Genomic DNA, 14,775 nt, shown 5'->3' with positions numbered 1-14,775 from the left:
AGCAGAGTTAAGGCTGAGGGGCATGCTGAGGCAGTGCTGGCAGGCTTGTCAGAACAATAGGCAATTTTCAATCTGCTGCCTTCATACTGGGATTGAGAGCAAGGAAGTCTGTGTACGTGCTGTTCAAGAGCATAGCTCTCTTTCTTACAGCCCTCCAATAAGCCCCATTGATTTTCAAACCAGCTAAGGGGGTTTTCTTCTCAGTGTCAGACCCCAGGCCAGGTGTGCCTAATATGGGACTTGAATCCTTCACTCCTCAGGGAAGATTCCCTAAGCCTGTGATATCTCCCTCTTCCTCTGGGTTACCCACTAGATGTGTGGGTCCTGAGTAGCTCTCTTCTCTTCCCCTTCTACGAAATTCTGTGTCTTTTTTCTTTACAGCCTTGGTTGTACAAGAGCCATTCTGCTAGTTTTCATGTCATTCTCAAAAAGAGTTGCTTTATAGTTGTAGTTTTGATGTGTTTGTAAGGAGAGGTGAGCTCAGGGTCTTTTTACACCACCATCTTGATCCCACCACCTCTAAAAGATCCATACTATTATCTTAATGGTATTTTTTTAATGATCAGTAGAATATACATTTAACTATTTTCTATCTGGTTAGCATAAACAGTTACACATTTTTTAAATATTAGTTTTTGATTTTTCTAGTCCATATACCTGATACAATCCATCTTTATGTAAATGTTCTTTAATTTCTCTTGATGTAATTTTCAGCATAGGGGCTTTGCAAAAATTTTATCTGATTTCCAGAGGCCTGTATACCTGTGAATTAAGAGTTATCATGCACACTGCACACTTTTATTATTATTATTATTATTATTATTATTATTATTATTATTATTATTCTAAGAAAGCTGAATCTCTGGGGATTTATTTGATGCAGTCACTATGTGGTGCACTAGAGGTCTATTTCTTTGCTCTCTATGCTTCTTTAGAAGCAGTTAAAGAGCATTGGAGTTCTCAGAGTAAACGTTTTCGATGAATCCATGAAATTCGTATTCTATTCAGTCTCCTCATAATTTCAAAAAAAGTATTTATGAAAATTTTTATTATTTTTAGAATATTTTCTTAAAAGATCAAATGAGACATAAAGCAGTAGAAATATTAAATAAGTGTGCTGAAGTTGTTCAATTTTCTAAACTTAATATCTAATTAATAAGAGAGAGATAACAGACTAGAACCTGAAGAATAATGTCTTTAAATTCATTCTTGCTTAGGAAAATATTTTCAGCATTTAATTGGAATGATGTTTTTCCTCTCAGAATCAGTTTTTTCACACACACATGTACACAGACACACACCCACACACACTCATTTTTTCCCCTCGTAACTTCTCACTTGTCTTTAATAGTTCATCCTGGTTTGAAAGGTAATATAGTAAAATATATTCACTATGTGTAAACAAAAAACACAATACTTTATGATTTTCCAGCTAAGGAAGCAGAATTAAAATTTTAAAATCGTGCCTTAAAGCACATTTTGTAAGATCTGTTGTGAAGAATTGAATGTTTGGATGTTAATCCATAATGTAGATTGACACATTTGAGTACAGATAAAACCTGTAGTTTTATGTAAAACTAACTTATGTCACTAAGGCTTATGATGAGTGTGTTAGAAAGTGAGACAAAAATGCTTTCTGCTATTTCCTCAACATGTCTTCACTGCTTTATTGTGAGGAGATTGGTGCATTGCTCAGTGGACCTGAGTCCTACACTTCTTAGGTCAGTAGGAAAATGGAACACATTTTGTAAGTCCCTTTTCTGTGTCTTCAGAATAAGAAATTTATCATCCAGGTCTAACAGAAGTGAAGAATAAGACCAATTAATTCAAGAAATCTTTAATGAGCACTTACTATGTTCTAGGTACTGTATCTGATGCTGAATTAGGTTCTGTTAATACTGTCCCAAAGACATTAATTAGGAGATGATAAAGGTGCATGGAACCGCCTAACAGAACTCTGAAAATAAAACAAAACAAAACCCTAAGACTTCTAACAACAATCATTAAATGTTCATTGGGTTACTAAACTCTCAAAATATACTGCTGTCCAAATAAAATTTTCATTTTTATATTTGTTTTTCAATCTCTTAGTAATTTAAAATTGAAATTTAAATAAAGTCTGCAGTATTGTACCGATGTTAAATTTTTATTTTTGGTAGACATATCATTTGCTATGTAAGATGATAACTTTAGAGAAATTGGGGTGAAGGGTACATGAACCTTCTGCACTATCTCCACAATGCATCTATAATCTAAAATTATTTCAAAATAATAAAAAGGATTTAATGAAAGATTTTTTTCAAAGTGGCTTTAATATCAAAGGGGGTTGTTTGCAACAACAAGGTATGCCTTGCTAAAGTTGAAGTCTAGAGCAGATTCACTAAAGACAATATTTTGGTTTTATATTTAACTCTCTTCTTAGCAAACTCACTGTCTTTGTTTCATTGAACATGGCCCAATCATGGCTGCCCCAGTCCCAAATTTATATGACCTTCTAAGTGAACATACATCACTCACTGATAATTGACCTATTAATACAAGCCTTAAACTTCTATATGGAATTATCTTATTGTTTCGTTGAGTCTATAGATTGACTTATACTCTGTATATTCTTTATGTATATTAAGACTGGCCAATTATTTTTGGCCAGAGATAGGTGAGGTCACATGGGACAAACAAGGCTAAAACTTTTACTTCTCTGGGTTCCTGAAGAAGTCTCAGAGGGCAGGATCTTTTACAGTCATCTCATAATTTGGATAAACTATGTTGTCACTTCTGATGTGACTATACCAAAGGGAGCAAAGTATGCACTGACTTAGAAATCTCTCATATTTAGTGAAAGAACTTTGACAATATAGATGTGTAGAGGATAATTATTGTTTATATTGTATTTATGGTTCCTTGGGGTTGGACTGTATCAGTATCATACAAATCATCCTTCACTAAGAAAATAGGTTAGGAAAAATGTTAGAAAAAAACTCTCTGTTGTGACTATTATAAGATAGGCAATGAGGTCTTATATCCATTATTAATTATCTGAAACTCTATTTGTGGTATAGTTAGTTTTCTTTTGGTAGACTGTGATATCAAATAAGGTATACCAGAAGAAGATAAAACAATTATTAAAATATTTAGTGGGCAACACTACTAATGATCAAAGTTTTCTTATATTTGTTCTATCATTACCAAAAAAATCACTTTATGGATAGATATTAACATCTGACAAGAATGTCTACCAGTTCTCTGAGTATGTGATGCTTATTTAATGCATATACTAATTTACTTGCATGATCTGGGCAAACCAGTAGTTAAGGTAAAACTTTAATGGTTTAGTCAGATATTTTAATAAAATTCTGTATTTCATGATGTTTTGACTAGATAAAATCCACTTGTTACTTCATTTTATGTATGTGGTATTTAGTGAATAGAGCACTTTTGGCTGTTGAAAATTGTTCTTTTTCTTTACATTAAAATCCTAGATTAACTACCTGAAAAGAGAAAACATTTTAAAAGATAATTTCCTTTGTCAGTTAAAAGAGTTTCAAATAAATTTATTTTCTTAAAAACAAAACAAAGGAAATCTTTCTATTTTTTCTAGTTTTGGTGGCATTTATTGTTTTTTGCTTTTAATGTCAGGGCAGAGTGGAGTAAATTATTCTTTCTAGCTCATGGCACAATCATATTCCATATTAATGCATAACCTTGTTCATGCTTTATTTTAGATTGTTTTTCCTTTTCATATCCAATCTCCACACCCGTTTTTCATCCTTCATTCAAACAACTTTCTATTATATTTGGTATATATTCTCAAGGTATTATTGAATACTTGAAAATCTAAATACTGATGCTATTTGGTTCATATAATTTAAAACTATATAAAATTTATTGTTGATTTTCTTTTCTTTTAAATCCTGTGTTTTAAACATCTAGTCAAGATGTCTCGCACACATGCAGCTTACTAGATCTTAGTGCTACATCAAAACCCAATGTGTGTAAACACAAGTTATCAATTCTCCTTTATTATCAAAGTTCCTCATTCTCAAAACTCTCCAAGTAAAAAAAAACATTAACTTACTTGTACCAAAAATTCAAGGTACAATATTTCCATAAAATACAAAATAAAGAAACAAAAGAAAAATAATTGAACATTGCCCAACTGATTATTTGAAGCTAAATTAACCAATTCAAAAAACATTTTAAAATGCATGAAAATAAAATTATAGGCCTAATGCAGTTAGTTATTAAATTTAAATGTGAAAATTCAATATGAAATATTGGCCTACTGATTTCAATGATGTCTCCTCAAATAAAGCATAATGATCAAACGAATTATCTCAACAATGCCAGAGCCTCAATATCAAATTTAAAATACACCACAACATTAATAATCTAAAAGATAGATATTATTTTTTAACTTACTAGATAAAGAAACAAAGCATTTTCTAAGCCGGGGTCCCCAACTCCCGGGCCTCAGACAGATACTGGTCCGTGACCTGTTAGGAACCAGGCTGCACAGCAGGAGGTGAGCAGCAGGCGAGTCGATGAAGCTTCATTAGCTGCTCCCCATAGCTCATGTTATTGCCTGAAGTATCGCTCGTATTACTGCCTCAAATCTCCCCTGCCCCCGATCCATGGAAAAATTGTTCTCCACGAAACCTGTCCCTGGTGCCAAAAAGGTTGGGGACTGCTGGTTTAAGTTTAATAGTTCATTGTAACTAAAATAGAATTTAAAAAACAGGAAGTATGAAAAATTGGTTAGGGTTGTCTACTGAATTACAATTCAACTTTATGAAGAAAATATAGACGTATAGAAGATAAGATCAGAATGATACCTGCTCACTGTGCTTCCTGGCCAATAACAAAAGCAAGTGAAAAAAAAGTGATTTAAGAAGTAAAACATATAAAAGATAAAATAGTTATATTTGCAAATAAAATAGTGCCATTAATGGAAATCACAACACAATGAACAGGTAGATATTAGAACTGACAACAGACTTCAGAAAATATGTCAGCTTAAGATCATTCTAGAGAAATAAGTTGTATTCATTTACTTTGACACTAAACCATTAAACAAGTGAATTGCTTCTGGATTGGGGACACACTTGGAGAATCATTACATTGATTAGACCCTTCACAGTTACAGCAGGAATCATATGTGTCAAAGGAGTAACATGAAAAAATGTACAAAAAAATCTATGGAAACATTTTAAATTATTTAAAACATAAATAAATGGATAAACATACCATTATATGAATGTGACAATTTGACATTGTGAAGATGACAGTTTAACTCAAATTATTTAAAAAACTGCTATGTAGTTTTCTATGACATTTCTCTGGAATTTCCAAGAAAACTTCAAGAATTATTTAATTTTTATTATTTTTTATTAATGTTTATGGCCAAGTGATAGGCATATAAATCAGTGAAATAAAATAAAGACCCCAGATATAGTTCCACATGTGTGAATAACTGATTGCTGACAAAGGTAATATTTATTAGAATTAAAATGTTATAGCAATTGACATTATTTCTAAAAGAAAGGTACTTTTGAAGTTCTCCCTGGAGAAAAGAAGTCCTTCCAAATTTTGACTTGGATGGTGCTCTTTAATGGATTCTCACATAAGATTGAACATTTGGAACATTTCCAGTTATAATCTTTAATTCATTAAATGGAAAGAGAAGAACATAAAATGTTTTATCTTTAATTTAGAAATGAGGTATGGACAGTGACTGCTTGTCTTGTAATATATACATGCATCTTGTCCCTCCACTTGTATCAATTTAAAAGAAATAGACACCATTATAGCATTAGTCAGTCCAATTGCAGAATATTTTGATTATGTTATTTTACTCCATCAAAAACCTCAGGAGTGAGACCTTCAGGGTGGCAGAGGAGTAAGACGTGGAGATCACCTTCCTCCCCTCAAATACATCAGAAATTCATGTATATGTGGAACAACTCCTCCAGAACACCTACTGAATGCTGGCAGAAGAACTCAGACTTCCCAAAAGGCAAGAAACTCCCCATTTACATGGGCAGGGAAAAAGAAAAAAGAAAAAACAAAGACAAAAGAAGAGGAACAGGACCTGCATCTCTGGGAGGGATCTGTGAAGGAGAAATGTTTCCACACACTAGGAAACCCTTTCACTGGCGGAGATGGGGGTTGGGGTGGGGGAAGCTTCGGAGCCACAGAGGAGAGCACAGCAACAAGGGTGCAGAGGGCAAAGCAGAGAGATTCCCGCACAGAGGATCAGTGCTGACCAGCACTCACCAGCCTGAGAGGCTTGTCTGCTCACCTGCCGGGGTGGGTGGGGGCTGGGAGCTGAGGCTCTGGCTTCAGAGGTCAGATCCCAGGGAGATGACTGGGGTTGGCTGTGTGAACACAGCCTGAAGGAGGTTAGTGTGCCACAGCTAGCTGGGAGAGGCTCCGGGAAAAAGTCTGGAACTGCCTAAGAGGCAAGAGAGCATTGTTTCGGAGTTCACAAGGAGAGAGGATTCAGAGCACCACCTATACGAACTCCAGAGATGGGCGCGAGCCACAGCTATCAGTGCAGACACCAGAGATGGGCATGAAAAGCTAAGGCTGCTGCTGCAGCCACCAAGAAGCCTGTGTGCAAGCACAGGTCACTATCCATACTTCCCCTCCTGGGAGCCTGTGCAGCCCACTACTGCCAGGGTCCCGTGATCCAGGGACAACTTCCCCAGGAGAACACACAGCATGCCTCAGGCTGTTGCAATGTCACACTGGCCTCTGCCGCCGCAGGCTAGCCCTGCATTATGTACCCCTCCCTCCGCCTGGCCTGAGTGAGCCAGAATCCCCTAATCAGCTGCTACTTTAACCCTGTCATGTCAGAGCCAAAAACAGACGCCCTCAGGTGACCTACACACAGAGGCAGGGCCAAATCCAAATCTGAACCACAAGAGCTGTACAAAGAAAGAAGAGAAAGGGAAATTTCTCTCAGCAGCCTCAGGAGCAGCGGATTAAATATCCACGATCAACTTGATGTACCCAGCAGCTCTGGAATACCTGAATAGACAATGAATCATCCCAATATTGAGGCGGTGGAGTTTGGAAGCAACTGTAGACTTGGGGTTTGCTTTGTGCATTTAATTTGTTTCTGGTCATGTTTATCTTAGTTTAGTATTTAGAGTTTATTATCATTGGTAGATTTGTTTATTGATTTGGTTGCTCTCTTCCTTTTTTCTTAAATATACATATATATTTTTTTCCTTTTTCTCTTTTTGTGACTGCGTATGTGTATGCTTCTTTCTGTGATTTTGTCTGTATCGTTTTGCTTTTACCAGTTGTCCTAGGGTTCTGTCTGTCTGTTTTTTTTTTTTTTTTTTGTATCTTTCTTAGCACTTATTATCATTGGTGGATTTGTTTTTTGGTTTAGTTGCTCTCTTCTCTCTTTCTTTCTTTTTTCTTTTTTTTATTACTTTAAAATTTTTTTTATTTTGAATAATTTTTTTATTTTTTCTAAAACAACATTATTTTATTTTCTTCTTTTCTTTCTTTCTTCCTTTTTTTCTCCCTTTTATTCTGAGCCATGTGGCTGACAGTGTCTTGGTGCTCCGGCCAGGTGTCAGGCCTGTGCCTCTGACATGGGAGAGCCGAGTTCAGGACATTGGTCCAGCAGAGACCTCCCAGCTCCACATAATATCAAATGGTGAAAATCTCCCAGAGCTCTCCATCTAAATGCCAAGACCCAGCTCCACTCAACGACCAGCAGCTACAGAGCTGGACACCTCATGCCAAACAACTAACAAGACAGGAACACAACTCGTCCCACTAGCAGAAAGGCTGCCTAAAATCATAATAAGGTCACAGACACCCCAAAACACACCCTGGAACAAGGTCCTGACCACCAGAAAGAAAAGATCCAGGATCATCCACCAGAAAACAGGCACTAGTCCCCTCCACCAGGAAACCTACACAACCCACTGAAGCAACCTCAGCCACTGAGGGCAGACATCAAAAACAATGGGAACTACAAACCTGCAGTCTGTGCAAAGGAGACTGCAAACACAGTAAGTTAAGCAAAATGAAAAGACAAAGAAACACACAGCAGAGAAGGAGCAAGGTAAAAACCCACCAGACCAAATAAATGAAGAGGAAATAGGCAGTCTACCTGAAAAAGAATTCAGAGTAATGATAGGAAAGATGATCCAAAATCTCGGAAATAGAATGGGGAAAATACAAGAAACGTTTAACAAGGACAAAAATGAAACTAAAAATTCTCTAGAAGGAATCACTAGCAGAACAACTGAGGCAGAAGAACGGATAACTGACCTAGAGATAAAAGAGTGGAAATAGGTACCATAGGGCATAATAAAGAAAAAAGAATGGAAAGAATTGAGGACAGTCTCAGAGACTTCTCGGACAACAATAAATGCACCAACATTCACATTATAGGTGTCCCAGAAGAAGAAGGGAAAAAAAAAGGGACTGAGAAAATATTTGAAGAGATCGTAGTTGAAAACTTTGCTAATATGGGGAAGGAAATAGTCAATAAAGTCCAGGAAGCACAGAGTCTCATACAAGATAAATCCAAGGAGAAACATGCCAAGACACATATTAATCAAACTATCGAAAATTAAATAAAAGAAAAAATATTAAAAGCAGTAAGGTAAAAACAATAAATTACATACAAGGGAATCCCCATAAGGTTAACAGATGATCTTTCAGCAGAAACTTGGCAAACCAGAAGGGAGTGGCAGAACATTTTTAAAGTGATGAAAGGGAAAAACCTGAAACTAAGATTACCCTACCCAGCAAGGATCTCATTCAGATTTGACAGAGAAATAAAACTTTTACAGACAAGCAAAAACTAACAGAATCCAGCAGCAGAAAACCAGCTTTAGAACAAATGGTAAAGGAACGTCTCTAGGAAGGAAGCACAAGAGAAGGAAAAGACCTACAATAACAAATCCAAAACAATTAAGAAAATGGTAATAGGAACATATATATCGATTACTACCCTAAATGTAAATGGATTAAATGCTCCAACCAAAAGACATAGACTGGCTGAATGGATACAAAAACAAGACTGTATATATGCTGTCTACAAGAGACCCACTTCAGACCTAAGGACACATACAAACTGAAAGTGAGGGGATGGAAAAAGAAATTCCATGCAAATGGAAATCAAAAGAAAGCATCAGTAGCAATTCTCATGTCAGACAATATAGACTTTAAAATAGAGATTATTACAAGAGACAAAGAAGGACACTACATAATGATAAGGGATGATTCCAAGAAGAAAATATAAAAATTGTAAATATTTATGGACCCAATATAGGAGCACATCAATATATAAGGCATATGCTAACAGCCATAAAAGGGGAAATCGACAGTAAAACAATTATAGTAGGGGATTTTAACAACCCACTCTCACCAATGGACAGATCATCCAAAATGAAAATAAATAAGAAAACACAAGTTTTAAATGATACATTAAACAAGATGGACTTAATTGATATTTTTAGGACATTCCATCCAAAAACAACAGAATACACTTTCTTCTCAAGTGCTCATGGAACATTCTCCAGGATAGATCATATCTTAGTTCACAAATCAAGCCTTGTTAAATTTAAGAAAATTGAAATCATGTCAAGTATCTTTACCAACCACAATGCTAGGAGACTAGATATCAATTACAGGAAAAAAACTGTACAAAAACATGGAGGCTAAACAATACATTACTTAATAACCAAGAGATCACTGAAGAAATCAAAAAATACCTAGAAAAAAATGACAATGAAAACACTACGGCCCCAAACCTATCGGATGGCCCAAAAGCAGTTCTAAGAGGGAAGTTTATAACAATACAATCCTACCTCAAGAAACAGGAAACATCTCAAATAAACAACATAACTTTACACGTAAAGCAATTAGAGAAAGAGCAAAAAACCCCCAAAGTTAGCAGAAGGAAAGAAATCATAAAGATCAGATACGAAATAAATGAAAAAGAGATGAAGGAAACAATAGCTAAGATAAATAAAACTAAAAGCTGGTTCCTTGAGAAGATAAACAAAATTGATAAACTATTAGCCAGACTCATCAAGAAAAAAAGGCAGAAGACTCAAAGCAATAGAATTAGAAATGAAAATGGAGAAGTAACAACTGACGCTGCAGAAATACAAAGAACCATGAGAGATTACTACAAGCAACTATATGCCAAGAAAATGGACAACCTCGAAGAAATGGACAAATTCTTAGAAAAGCACAGCCTTTGGAGACTGAACCAGGAAGAAATAAAAAATATAAACAGACCAATCACAAGCACTGAAATTGAGACTGTGATTAAAAGTCTTCCAAGAAACAAAAGTCCAGGAGCAGATGGCTACACAGGTGAATTCTATCAAACATTTAGAGAAGAGCTAACACCTATCCTTCTCAAACTCTTCCAAAATGGAGCAGAGGGAGGAACACTCCCAAACTCACTCTATGAGGCCAACATCATCCTGATAACAAAACCAGAGAAGGATGTCACAAAGAAAGAAAACTACAGGCCAATATCACTGATGAACATAGGTGCAAAAATCCTCAACAAAATACTAGCAAACAGAACCCAGCAGCACATTAAATGGATCATACACCATGAAGAGTGGGGTTTATCCTAGGAATGCAAGGATTATCCAATATATGCAAATCAATCAGTGTGATAAAACATATTAGCAAATTGAAGAAGAAAAACATATAATCAACTCAAAAGATGCAGAAAATGCTTTTGACAAAATTCAACACTCATTTATGATAAAAATCCTCCAGAAAGTAAGCATAGAGGGAACTTACCTCAACATAGTAAAGGCCATATATGATAAACCCATAGCCAACATCGTACTCAATGGCGAAATATTGAAAGCATTTCCTCTAAGACAAGGAAGAAGACAAGGTTGTCCACTCTCATCACTATTATTCAACATAATTTTGGAAGTTTTAGCCACAGCAATCGGAGAAGAAAAAGAAAAGGAATCAAAATCGGAAAAGAAGAAGCAAAGCTGTCACTTTTTGCAGATGACATGATGCTATCCCTAAAGAATCCTAAAGTTGCTACCATCAAACTACTAGAGCTAATCAATGAATTTGGTAAAGTAGCAGGATACAAAATTAATGCACAGAAATATCTTGCATTCCTATACACTAATGATGAAAAATCTGAAAGAGAAATTAAGGAAACAAACTTTTTGCAACAAAAAGTATAAAATATCTAAGAATAAACATACCTAAGGAGACAAAAGACCTGTATACAGAAAACTATAAGACACTGATGAAAGAAATTAAAGATGATACAAACAGATGGAGAGATGTACCATGTTCTTGGTTTGGAAGAATCAACATTGTGAAAATGACTATACTACCCAAAGCAATCTACAGATTCAATGCAATCCCTAGCAAATTACCAATGACATTTTTCACAGGACTAGAAAAAATTTTTCACAATTTCTATGGAAGCACAAAAGACCCCAAATAGCCAAAGCAATCTTGAGAAAGAAAAACGGTGCTGGAGGAATCAGGCTCCTGGACTTTGACTATACTACAAAGCTACAGTAATCAAGACTGTATGATACTGGCACAAAAACAGAAATATAGATAAATGGAACAGATTAATAAGTCCGGAGAAAAACCCATGCACATAGGGTCACCTTATTATTGATAAAGGAGGCAAGAATATACAATGGAGAAAATACAGCCACTTCAATAAGTGGTGCTGGGAAAACTGGACAGCTACAAGTAAAAGAATGAAATTAGAACACTCCCTAACACCATACACAAAAATAAACTAAAAATGGATTAAAGACCTAAATGTAAGGCTAGACACTATCAAACTCTTAGAGGAAAACATTGGCTGAACACTCTATGATGTCAATCACAACAAGATCCTTTTTGACCCACCTCCTAGAGAAATGGCAATAAAAACAAAAATAAACAAATGGGACCTAATGAAACTTAAAAGCTTTTGCACAGCAAAGGAAAGCATAAACAAGATGAAAAGACAACCCTCAGAATGGGAAAAAATATTTGCAAATGTAGCAACTGACAAAGGTTTAATCTCCAAAATTTACAAACAGCTCATGCAGCTTAATATCAAAAATCCAACAACCCAATCCAAAAATGGGCAGAAGACCTAAATAGACATTTCTCCAAAGAAGATAAACAGATTGCCAACAAACACATGAAAGGATGCTTGACATCACTAATCATTAGAGAAATGCAAATCAAAACTACCATGAGGTATCACCTCATACCAGTCAGAATGGCCGTCATTAAAAAATCTACAAACAATAAATCCTGGAGAGGGTGTTGAGAAAAAGGAACCCTCTTGCACTGTTGGTGAGAATGTATATTGATACAGCCACTGTGAAGAACAGTATTGAGCTTCATTAAAATCTAAAAGTAGAACTACCTTATGACCCATCAATCCCACTACTGGGCATATACCCTGAGAAAACCATAATTCAAAAAGACTCATGTACCACAATGTTCATTGCACCTCTATTTACAATAGCCAGAACAGGAAAGCAACCTAAGTGTACATCTACAGATCAATGGATAAAGAAGATATGGTACATATATACAATGGAATATTATTCTGCCATAAAAGGAAACTAAATTGTGTTATTTGTAGTGAAGTGGATGGACCTAGAGACTGTCATACAGAGTGAAAACAAATACCATATGCTAACACATATATATGGAATCTAAAAAAAAAAAAAAAAAAGAAATGGTTCTGAAGAACCTAGGGGCAGGGCAGGTATAAAGACACAGACGTAGAGAATGGACTTTTGGACATGGGGAGGGGGAAGGATAAGCTGGGAAGAAGTGAGAGAGTGACAGGGACATATATACACTACCAAATATAAAATAGATAGCTAGTGCCACGCAGCTTCATAGCACAGGGAGATCAGCTTGGTGCTTTGTGACCACCGAGAGGGGTGAAATAGGGAGGACTGGAGGAAGATGCAAGAGGGAGTATATATGGGGATATATGTATACGGATAGCTGACTCACTGTGTTATAAAGCAGAAAGTAACACAGCATTGTAAAGCAATTATACTCCAATAAAGTTGTTAAAAAAATAAAAACTATTGAGAATGTGAAGACATAAAGTATTATCACACACACACACACACACACACACACACACACACACAATAAACCTCAGGAGTAATACACACAACAATCTTGTTATATGTATCATATCTATATTCATCTAAAATACATGTTTTTGGAATACTACTGTTGCAATATACAAACAATAATAATACATTTGAAAAATTAATTTTTAGGACTGTCAACTCCACATCCAATATTTATTTTTGTCTCTGAAATACTTATTTACTAAGAGCTTTACCCTGTTTTCTTCACTTACTATATATGAATGTAATATGTGTGAAATTTCATTTAGAATGTTATATGACTTTCATGACACCAGATTTGTCCCTGAATACCCCTAAGGGGCACTAAATTTATTCTTTAAAGAGTATTATATAATCATCTATTACCATTAATGTCATTAATGACAAAGCAAAGATAAAATCTACTTCAAAACCAAAATCTGATCATTGTACTTTCTAATTATAACATCTTATTATATTTATCTTTCTATTGTATTAATGTACTTTTCTAAATTCCAGGCTTTTCATGTTCTAAGTTCTACCCATCCTTGGACTGACTGGACTATAGAAATGAAAAATTAGAAACCTCTAATCCATCAATTATTATGGAATTGTAATGGGAGTAAGAGTTGAAGAGAATTAGAAAGCAAGGTTTTCTTTGTCTGATAAAGTGTATCAGACAAGCAATTAAAAAAAATACTTGTAAAAGTTTCTCTCTCTGAGTTTAACTCAAAACAAGATATACCTTAGTTTCCCAAGGTATCACTAACTATAAAAATATCCTAAGTCTTTTCAACCAACATACTTTTCCTTATCCTTGGACCCAAAAAGCCTTACTTAAGTAAAGCTATGGCTGCCATTGTTTAACTGTGGACTGAATATTGTTTGAAATATTTACTTATTTTATTTTATTTTATTATTTTCTTATTGGAGAAAAATTGTTTCACAATATTGTGTTAGTTTCTGCTGTACAATGAAGTGAATCAGCTGTATGTATACCTATATCTCCTCCCTCTTGGACCTCCCTCCCACCACCCACATCCCACCCATCTAGGTCATCGCAGAGAACCAAGCTGAGCTCCCCGTGCTATACAGCAAGTTCCCACTAGCCATCTATTTTACACATGGTAGTGTATTTATGTCAAACCGAATCTCCCAATTTTTCCTACCCTCCCCTTCCCCCACCATGCCCATATGTCTGTTCTCTATGTCTACATATCTATTCCTGCCCTACAAATAGGTTCATTTATACCATTTTTCTAGATTCCACATATATGTGTTAATACACGATACTTGTTTTTCTCTTCCTGGCTTACTTCTCTCTGTATGACAGACTCTAGGCCCATCCACTTCTCTACAACTGACCCAATTTGATTCCTTTTTATGGCTGAGTAATATTCCACTGCATATATGCACCACATTTTCTTTACCCATTCATCTATCTTTGGACATTTAGGTTGTTTCCATGTCCTGGCTATTGTAAATAGTGCTGCAATGAACATTGGGGTACATGTTTCCTTTTTAATTATGGTTTTCTCAGGGTATATACCCAGTAGTGGGATTGCTAGGTCATATGGTAGTTCTATTTTTAGTTTTTTAAGGAACCTCCTTAATGTTCTCCATAGTGGCTGTATCAATTTACATTCCCACC

The sequence above is a fragment of the Balaenoptera borealis genome (genome assembly GCF_965194805.1).
Source record: "Balaenoptera borealis genome assembly, chromosome: 17".
Classification (NCBI taxonomy): domain Eukaryota; kingdom Metazoa; phylum Chordata; class Mammalia; order Artiodactyla; family Balaenopteridae; genus Balaenoptera; species Balaenoptera borealis.
Note: the sequence above shows the minus strand (reverse complement) of the source record.